This window comes from Peromyscus maniculatus, chromosome 10, assembly GCF_049852395.1.
Source record: "Peromyscus maniculatus bairdii isolate BWxNUB_F1_BW_parent chromosome 10, HU_Pman_BW_mat_3.1, whole genome shotgun sequence".
NCBI lineage: Eukaryota > Metazoa > Chordata > Mammalia > Rodentia > Cricetidae > Peromyscus > Peromyscus maniculatus.
Window position 1 is genome coordinate 70262528 of NC_134861.1, and position 10320 is coordinate 70272847.

General features: G+C 48.5%; 1 long non-coding RNA gene across 2 annotated transcripts; it reads left to right on the forward strand.

The window, feature by feature from the left end:
• Nucleotides 1-1115: 1115 nt before the first annotated feature.
• Nucleotides 1116-8681, forward strand: LOC143267627 (uncharacterized). Of its 2 annotated transcripts, none has more exons than XR_013042958.1 (3): nt 1116-1913; nt 6701-6776; nt 7160-8681. It is a non-coding gene; the product is annotated as an uncharacterized LOC143267627 (long non-coding RNA). The 2 variants fall into 2 exon arrangements; XR_013042959.1 differs by having other exon boundaries at nt 1139-1759.
• Nucleotides 8682-10320: the final 1639 nt, after the last annotated feature.

The window sequence follows — 10320 nt, forward strand, 5'->3', positions numbered from 1 at the left end:
TGTGGAATACTCACAGGGTAGTGGGATCTTACCTGAGGGGTGGACAATTGGTCCTCGGTGTCTCCAAATTCCATGTTTTCAGACTCACTCGTATTAGTTTTTTGTTTTGTTCCATTGCTCTTGCTGCTGTGTGAAAACACCTGACAGACACAATACAAGGAAGGGGGGTGTATTGTGGCCCACACTTTGAGGGTAGAGTCCATCGTGCCTGGCGGGAACGTGAGGTAGCTGGTCATGTTGCATTCCCAGGCAGGGAGCAGAGAGAGATGAACACTGGTGTTCAGGGGTCGTCCTCCTTTTTATTCCGTCCAGGACCCCAGTCCATGGAACAGCGTCACCCAATTCAGGGTGGGTCTTTCCTCCTCAGTTGCCTTTCTGGAAATATCTTTATAGACACACCCAGAGTTACATTTCCATGGTGATTCCAAGTGTACTCCGTTGACAATAAAGATGAACCACCACAAATGCTGAGTAAAATGTGACTCTGAACCCAATGCCTAGCAAGGACTTCATGGGTCATACAAAGACCTACACAGAGTAGGTGTTTTTGTTTTTGTTTTTGTTTTTTGTTTTTTGTTTTTTTATTCAACCGATGGGCACTCTTTTAACAGAGGCTGAGTAAGGGACACTCTTGCACCTCAGTGTCCTCTCCCATCCTCTGAACAAGCATCCTTTCTGCTGTCTAGACAGGGTCAGCTCTTTACATTTCTGTGTTCTTCCTGCTTAACTGGCTCCCAGCCAGGCACAGGGCCACACCCACCTTTGATACCCACAATCCGCAATCCAGAGGCAGAGGCAGATCACAAGAGCCAGGCTGGGATGCATGGGGTGACCTTGTCTCAAAATAGTAACGATAATTAATAATAAAAATCAACAAAAATTAAAAATTAATGATTACTAATTAATAAGATAAAATGCCCCACGGGCAGCACTCTAGTCCCATATATCAATGAGTCACAATATATGTTAAATAAAAGTCTTTAAATAGAAACCCATCTAAAGGAAGATTATGTTCTGATTGGTGGATGAGAACTGTGACCAGAGGTGGGTGGGAAGTATTCCCAGGGTTCCCCGGAAGCAAATGTTCTTCCTGTTCCTCTACAGCACGTGACTACCTGAATGATGAGACTTGACTGTCCCGGGCCTGTATCCAGATACTGACTCGTTCTAACACTATCCCTAGGAAATGTTGCACAGGCCTAATAGACTGACTGTTGCAAAGAAAAATAAAAAGCTCTGGAAACATTTTCAGGATCTTTATTTCATTTTTATAGGCACAGTCCCAGTTCTGCTTGACAAGTTCCGAATGTGATGGTCCACTTAGGGCCGGATGTTCAGTTGCAGAAACAGATGAAAGGCAGCTGTGCAGCGATACTACCTCGCTGTTCTTACAGCACATCCCACTGTGGATTTCCTAGGCGGCCGCCTACGCAGGAAGCCAGGGCAGAGTTGAGTGGACAGAGGTTCACGGAAGGGTCGTCAGCCCCACTCCAGTGGACTGCAGGGAGTTCACCAGGTCCTAACAGAGCGAAACTTGTCTTTGGCATTTAGCGTGGACTTTTTCTGTCTCTGTTGCGAAACCATCAGACTGGACTTGGGACCTAACACCACAGTGACGAGTTTCGATTCAACAGCAGCAGGCGCTGGAGGTGGGTGCCAGGCAAAGGCTCCTGCTGACTGAGTGGACGCAGCCGGGACACAGAGCCTGGGTGATGTGTAGACCTCAGACTTCTCTTGCTGTGAGGATTTGAAGTCAAAGGTTAGCTGTTCTCTCTTGGGTCCTACTGAGGCTTCAGTCACCTGAAATCTTTCCTCATGGCTATAGGCTATAGGCTATAACGACTTCTAGGAAGCCATTCCAAGCCACAATGTCAGTCCCTTTAACCTGGATTTTTCTTTTCAGTTCAGTTGAGGTAAATTTCTTTTCTTTGTGCTTAAATTTATGGGATAAATAACTGTTTTGTTCCCCAGGCGCTTAGTAAATGCCACATGTTCTGAAGGCCACATCCCAGACACTCCTCTCTTAGAGAAAAGAACTTCAAGGCCAGTCAGTGAGGCCTTCCTGGGGGGTGGAGGGGAGCTTGCTGCCTGCCTCCTTCAGGGCCTCCCAAGCATCCTTCACGTCCAGTTAGAGTGTTTGTGTGGCCATTCCCGGGAGGCATTCACAACTGGGGCCCAGACCCGTGTCACACGCCTTCCGGTTTCCTCCTTGGAGACACCCTTTCTCACACAGGGGTCAAGAGTGAGGGCCTCACAAGTGAGCGTTTGAGACGAGCCGTTAGAAATGTTTTCTTAGCAAGTCTTTTCTCTCCCCTGAGACTGAGAGAGTTTGGTCCCCCAGACCTTTCAATCCTTCAGCAGATGTCATAAACCACAGCTATGTTCCATATTAAAGGACACAGAAGTGACTAACCCTGGCCATTGGCCTCAGCTGGCCTGGGCAGTCTGCCAGGGCAGGGGAGGGGGGAGGAGAGGGGGAGGACTCTGCCTCCAGCCCCGAGAGCCTGTGAGAGCATAGAGGTCCTTCCTGGCTTGTATCCCCAACTAGTGCTCAGAGCAGGCAGAGGATCCAGGCACAGCCTTGTGCCGGACTTCAAAGCCAACCAGGGGAGGTACATGTAGAGTTCACACAGTCCGGTTTTTCTTCTTTCTTCAAGTTACTAATTGTTTCGAAAACATTTTCAACATATATTCAAGTGTGTGTGTGTGTGTGTGTGTGTGTGTGTGTGTGTGTGTGTGTGTAAGAGTCGGGGGGTTGGGACTTTGCAAGAAGGTATATGGATGAGGCTGGGTGCTCAGCTAAACACGTGGGGAGCTTCCTGTCACCTCCCAGCCAGACCCTCCCTGCAGCAGGCTCCAGGTCAGTGATGGACAGAGACGACAAAGAGCAAGGAAGGCCTGAGGAGAAACCACTCATCGAGTTCCAGGGCCTTCTCTCCGCGATCACCAGCCTTGCTGCACACTTGCTAATATTCCCAGTACAGCCCAGCTGTGCAGGGTTCGAGCCTCTCGGATCACACAGGGGGCCACAGGTGCAGCCAGATGGTACGGAATGGGCACAGACTGTGGTGGCGTCCCCAGCACTGAGAGGCTCCTCTCTGCTGCATCCTGCTCAGGCTTCTGCCACCTGAAGCTCTTTCTTCACGGCTTCTGCCTTTTGACTCTAAATTAGCAAGATTTGCATTCTTGCAAAATGCAAATGCTTTCGGGGCGAGAGAGTACTTTTATGTGTGGGGAGAGATGGCTCAGTAGTTGAGAACACTTGTTGTTCTTGCAGAGGACCCAGGGCATGGTCCCCAGCAGCCACATGGTGGCCCACAGCCATCCAGGTGCGCGCACGCACACACACACACACACACACACACACACACACACACACACACACACGGTGCACATAAAATAAATAAAATTTTAAACACATAGCAAGTGCTGCTTATGATTATGAATACAGAAAGCCCCAGATCCAAACACCAAATAGAAACATTTCACAAATCATTTAATTTTTTTTTTCATTTGATGAATTTTATTTTCTGGAATTTTTATATAAAATGAATCATGAGTGTTTTTAAAATATTTTAAACAAAACTTTGAGAGGTAATTTTACCCCTGGATACACATCTCTCCTCCCCATATACCGTACAGCAAGCACAACCATGATGGAGATGTGTGGTTGTCTTAGGGGGTCCTGTGTGCACACCATGTGTACATACGTGTACACACTATGTGTACATGAGTGTGCACATGGCTGCTTTAACAAAGACAGCACAGCTCTCCATGTACTGCTGTACAGCTTGCTTGTTTTCCATGGCCTGCATTAGAAATCTCTTTTCTGATAGAACAGTTCTTAGTCTGTCCATATTACCCGAGTTTCAAAAGTTAAATTTAATTAGCTAGTCAGGGTGGTGACTAGCCTGAAATTTCAATACTTGGGAGACATAAACAGGAGGATTGAGGCGAGTTTAAGGCCAGTTTAGGCTACATAGCAGAATGATGTCTCAAAACAAACCAAGAAACAGAGGCCAGCCAGGGGGCTAAGAAGGTAAAGAAGCTTGCTGCGTAAGCCTGGTGTCCTGAGTTCGATTCCTGGCACCCATATAATGGAGCTAGAAAAGAGCTTGTTGCATGAAATTGTCTTCTAGTCTCCACCCTCACACCATGGCACACATGCACACATTTACACACACACACACACACACACACACACACACACACACACACACACACGGAGGGGGGGGTGGAGAGGGAGGGAGAGAGAGAGAGAGAGAGAGAGAGAGAGAGAGAGAGAGAGAGAGAGAGAGAGAGAGAGAGAAAATACCTTTAATCCCAGCACTCAAGAGGCAGAAGCAGGCAGATCTGTGACTTTAAGGCCAACCTGATCAAGTTCCAGGCCAGCCAGAGCTATGTAGTGAGATCTTGTCTCAATAAAACAAAAACCCACCACCCAAACATTACCGTCTATCTTAAAAGCTGGCTCTTGGTTGTTTTTAGTGCTCCTGGCTTCTATTAAGCAGAAGAATTTATGGGTTTTTAAGGTAGTGTTGCCCATCATCTCCTCCTCCATTGGTGACAGACATGTCCTTTGGGGTGCTCTGTCTAGTGCAGTGGCTACTAGCCACCTGTGGCCACCAAGCACTGAACATGTGACAGGTGTGACTGGGGAACTGGATGCTCTGAATGCTTAGTTTACTTACTCTTACTTGATTTTGTTCGTCTTTTTAAGACAGAATCTCCTTGTGTAGCCCAAGCTGGTCTCAAACTCACCATCATCTCGTTTCAGCCTCCAGAGTGCTGGCACCACAGGAGGGCACCATGTCTGTCTTAACTTTAACTAATTCCGAGGCCAACTTCAGTAGTTACAGAGGGTTCCTGTCTTTTGTATTGGCGGATGTGTTTCTAGAAATTGTGGAATAGATCATCTATTACTAGAAGGGAGACAGAGACTTTGAAACCAGATTTTTGAACCCCATAATTCCTTCCATTTTCTGACCCATTACTTTGGACAAGCTACTCAAAGTTTCTAAGCCTCAGTTTGCTTATCTGGAAGGTGAGAATAATAACAGATATACTTATGGGAGTGTTCACAGGGTCAGTGAGTTAACATGTGTAAGTCAGTTGAGCTCAGACTTAAGTACTTAGCGGGTCTCTGTTAGAAAGTGATTTATTTGTAGTCTGGCATGGTGTTGGCACACATCTTTGAGTACAGCATTAGGGAGGCAGAGGCAGACAGATTTCTGAGATCGAGGCCAGCCTGGTCTACAGAGCAAACTCCAGGACAGCCAGGGCTACATAAGGAAATCCTGTCTCAAAAAAAACAAAAACAAAAACAAAAAACAAACAAAAAACAGAAAGAAGGCAAAAAGAGAAAGAAAAAAAAAGTAATTTGTTCTAAGACTAGGAATGGAGAGAAAGAAAGCCGGGTGCAGACAGGGGAGAGGCCGGGGGGTGAGGCGGGGTGGGGGGGGGTGTCAGCTGACTTGAACGGAAGGACACTGTTACATCAGCAAAGGTGGGTTCTGGGTGCTGACAAGAGCCCCTCCATCCTGCTTACTTACACCTCACTTTGGCCAATAGTTCCAAGGTAGGGAGAAGGAAGGGCAGGCCAGCGACGTCCCGCCTCTTCACTTTTCCCTCCCTGGAGGACACGGTCCCCTGAAGTCCAGGTCCAGGCTGATTCCCCTGCCTCGGGCCAGGCAGGACAAAGGCTTGCTTCAGGTCACCCCTCCAGTGCCTGCAGCAGGCATGGCAGGCATGGCGTCCCCAGCCGTCAGGGCCACCCCTGTGCTGAAGGGATTTGAAGGCTAATTCCAATAAGGCTGGCCCAGAATGGCAACCTCACACAGAAGCAGGAGCCCTCCTCCCGGGGAAACAGTCAATGCAGTGCAACCAACCCATGAAATGTAGGAAACCTTTTTCTCGGGGTTCTTTACCGATTTCCTGGTTCTATCAGACCACCCACCCACACTACACGGAGACCTGGCGCCTGGAGTACGTATGTTTCTCTGGCTCTTGTCATGGCCTATGACACCAGTTGGCCACATTTCATGACTCACTTCTTTCTAACCTTTGCCTGTGAGTGGTTCATAAAAGAATAAATGGCAGGCGGTTGAACGGACCCTTGAGAGTTTGTATTCTTCTTCTTTTTTAAGATTTATTTATTTGAATTATATGTATGAAGGTTGTTCCTGTATGTATGTATGTGCACTGCATGGGACCCTCAGAGGTCAGAAGAGGGAGCTCGTTCCCCCGGGACTGGAATGATTGTAAGCCACCATGTGGGTGCTGGGAAGCGAACCCTGGGTCCTCTGCAAGAACAGTAAGTCCTCATAGCGCAGAACCATCTTTCCAGCTTCAAACATCCATATTCTAACCGACATGTTCTCTAAGCCTATTAAGATGCTCTACATTTTTAAGCAGGATTGAATCATTTCTTTGTTTTGAAGTGCTGGGGACAGACGTCAAGCTCTCATTCATGCTAGGCAAGCACGTAACCACTGAGCTACGTGGCCTCAGACTATGATCAAGGATTTACAGTAGGAAAATGTGATCGTCTTAGGCTTAAACTGGCACAGATCAGGGAAAGTGCCCAGCAGTGCCTGCTGTCTTAGGGAAAGGCACTGACTCCAGCCCTGGCCATCAAGACAAGCCCCCGACTTCAATGCCAAGCTCTAGCATGAACCTTGACTTCCTTTTTATTTTCAAGGAATCAGAGAAAGGCCTACTTCGGGTTTCCAGGAACCTGGAAGCATGCATCCTGCCCACGGCCCGGGGCTCTCTCAGTAAGATGACCCCTTTCAGCCAATTGCAGTGGCGCAGCCAGGAGGCCACCAGACAGCCTATTTCCCAGCACTGCAAGATGCTGTTGCTCTTCCTGCAGCTTCCAGAAAGGCCTGCCCACAGAAAGGTCCCCAGCAGTCCTCTTCCTCAGTGCCAAACGCATCCCTCCCGGACCTAACGACAGTTCTGATCTCCTCTGCTGCCTTTGAGTGGGGATTTCCTTTCATGCCCCCCCCCCCCCCCCGCCCCATTCAGAGGCTTTTTGGACGCCTTCTGTCCTGGTGCAGTGAAGCAGGCTTGCCTCTTTCCCACCCAGTGTCCCAAAGGGAAATGACATTCACCAAGAATTTGGACAATTTTTTTTTTTTTTTTTTTTTTTTTGAAGGAGAAACGGTGTGAAAATTGCCCGGATCCTTGTTCCCTCAAAGCATCTCAGAAGCAAACTGCAGGAAGTGGTGGATTCCGACATAAAGGACATCGTTTGCCTGCCTTATTATCTCATTTTCCAGCAGGGCGGACAGGACAGCTGCCTGTTATTACCCAGCACACCAGGAAGTGATTTGCTGCCAAAGAGAAGAGAGGAGGGGAGGGATTAGCGTGCTCACGCCACACAGACGGACCTCTTGCACCTGGTAGGCACGCAGCTCCGGTCCTCGTCTTCATAGGGTCCGGATCTTAAATCCCATTTACAAAGAAACAAAAACAACCCCAAAAGGCGCCTTAATGTCATTGTAATTATGATAAGCATCAGCAACCATTTTTCGGTTTGGGGTCTCGATTAAATGGACGGGTGGTAGCCCTCCGTCTCATGGCGCTAATCTCTTACTTGGGTTCTGTGATGTGGGGAGTTTACCCTTCCAAGTTGCGGACCTAATGGGTTCTGCAAGATGAAAGATCAGTGACAGCTTAACCCTCCTCTGTCATCGTCGTAGCAATGGAGATCTCCCTGGAAGGTGGCCGAGCACCGTCTGAAGTGACATTTCAAAGAAAAGAAGTGATTTCCTTCCGTTTCTCAATGTCTAATGCACGGGGGAAGGGGCGGAGTCAGACATCAGGAGCTGACAGCCAGAGAAGGGTGACAGGAGACCTTACATGGCCCTCTTGTTCACAGCAAAAGTGACTTCAGTTCTCAGGCTGATCCCCCCGGAAGCCTGCACAAGAGGAAGAGAGTCTTGGATCCTTTAGCACCACTGATATGTTTTATGAAATAAATCTTTGAATTAAAAAAACAGAAAACCTTGGGGGCTGGAGATGTAGCTCTTTGGGTAGAGTGCTTGAAACCCTGGGGTTGACCCCCAGCACCACACAGAGCTGACCTGCTGAACCTTGCCTTTAGTACCAGCAGGAGGATCAGAAATTCAAGGTCATTTTTAGTGAGCCCCCACAACCATCAAAATAGGCCCGTTGATTGAAACAGAATTTAGATCCAGCCTTTTTATTAGTTGTCCTGTGGAAAACTTGATTGGTAACACAATTTCGTTTTTGAAAACCCAGCCAAGGGCACGGAGGGACCATGAAACATGGAGCACAGAGTTGCTCAGAGAATTTCAGAGGCCTCTAACGTCTAGAGTGGTGAAGGGATGCCCCAAGTTCATGAGGCCACATCTTAGGGGCGACTCAGGTGCCCTCTCTCCTTACCTACTGACTGAAACACTGAGGACTGAACCTAGGCTGTGAGGCTAGCCTAGATGCTCTCTGACTGCACCTTTAAAATTTGTATTTCCAGGAGGCAGGAGGGGGGTCTGTGGATAGCATGTGGAGTGAGTAGAAAATTGCTTAATAAAGAAAAATGGAAAAAAAAATTGTATTTCGAGGTAAGTTCTTGCTGAATTGTCCAGGCTGGCCTCCAATCTGCTGAGTAATCAAGACAAGTCTTGAACTGCCAATTCTCTTTGGTTCCCCAAGTAGCTAGGATTACAGGCATGCGACAGGGTAACCAGCTTTCAAGTGTTTCCAAACACCAAGGATGCTCACCTTTGTTTTTGTTTTTTAACATTCATTATTTATTTCGGGGGGGGGGGGAGGTCACAAGTCACAGCACAAATGATGGAGGTCAGAAGATAACTGGGTTATCCAGTTCTTCCTTCCATCATTTGGGTCTTGGGGATTGAACTCAGTTTAGAGGCAGGCACCTTGACCCACCGAGCCCTCAATTTTGAAATCTAAAGCCAGAAGTTACCAAATACCAGGTTACATCTAATGAGGTACTGCATTCCACTTCATCCGGACATTGATTATGTTTCAAGGAAGAGTTAATGTGCTTGATTATAGAAGGCACAGGGGGACCTTACTGGGGCATTTATATACACAGACCCTAGAGCCCTCCCACAATCTGAATTACACTTCTGGGTTACACCGGCACCTGGTTTAAGGGGGGTGATATAAACCATTGAATCCCTGGCAACCACCACTAACTGTCAATCATTTGCTCCACACGAGAGCCGCCCTACGACTAGCCACCATCCCACCCTGCCCACACATTCCACTCGGGCCCACCTCCATTCCCTCATCTCCCCAGTTCTTCCCACCCTCCTCCACTGTGGGCTCCCTTCCCTGGTTCCTGCCCCCTTCCCACAGGAAGTAACATCTTCTCTTGTACCTGGCTTCCTTCCGTTCTCGCTTCAGACCCTCCCAACCATCCTACTTACTCAGGGAAGTTACAGGCTAGGGAAAGCCCAAGCCTGCCTGTTTGTGGGTGCATGAAAACGCCTGGCAAAAAGTTCAACTTACTAACTGGTCCCTGAGTGTCTGATCACGAGCCCTTACGATGCTGCTTAGCAACCCATCTTGCCCCAAATACTTGGACGATAGATGGTTCAGGTTTTTATTTGTGTTTTTTAATACTTGCAGTTCTTACTGGCTGAGGATCCCTAATAAGAAAATCTAAAGTCTGAACTTCTCGTGTGGGTGAAAAGGTTTTGGGTTTCAGAATATTCTGGACTTTGGGTTTTCAGATCAGGGATGTTCCACTTGTATGCTTTTGTGCATTCCCTCTCCGATTACGCCGCAGTAGTTCACACTGCCCTCTCTCTGCCTGGACTCCTAACACCCTCCCCTCCCCTTTCCTCTTAGCGCTTTGCTGCTTAGACCTCTGTTTCTGAGCCAGGAACTTCCACAGACCCCCACAGCTACATTCACCCGCTCACCACTCCCTTCACCCTCCCAGCCAGTCTGTGGTGGAGTGCTGTATGCACCCCCTCATTTACTCAAGCCCACCTCCCCCACAGCTTTCTCCCCTCTTCCTGCCCCGTCCATGACCACACACACACACACACACACACACACACACACACACACACACACACACACACACGACCAGACCCTTCACACACCTGGACCATCAGCAAACAGCCACTCCGTGCCCTTCAGATCTCCTCTTCCCGAAGTCTTTCCCATCTCACCCCAAGCTCTGCGGAGGGCCTCTGTCCCGCTGTTCCCCTTGCCTTGGCCATTCTAGACACCCACAGGGCGGTCAGTCCCTTCTTGAGTTTTGAATCTTCATCCGGCGTCGGCTTTAGGTCTACCTTACCCTACTGCGGCTGCTTC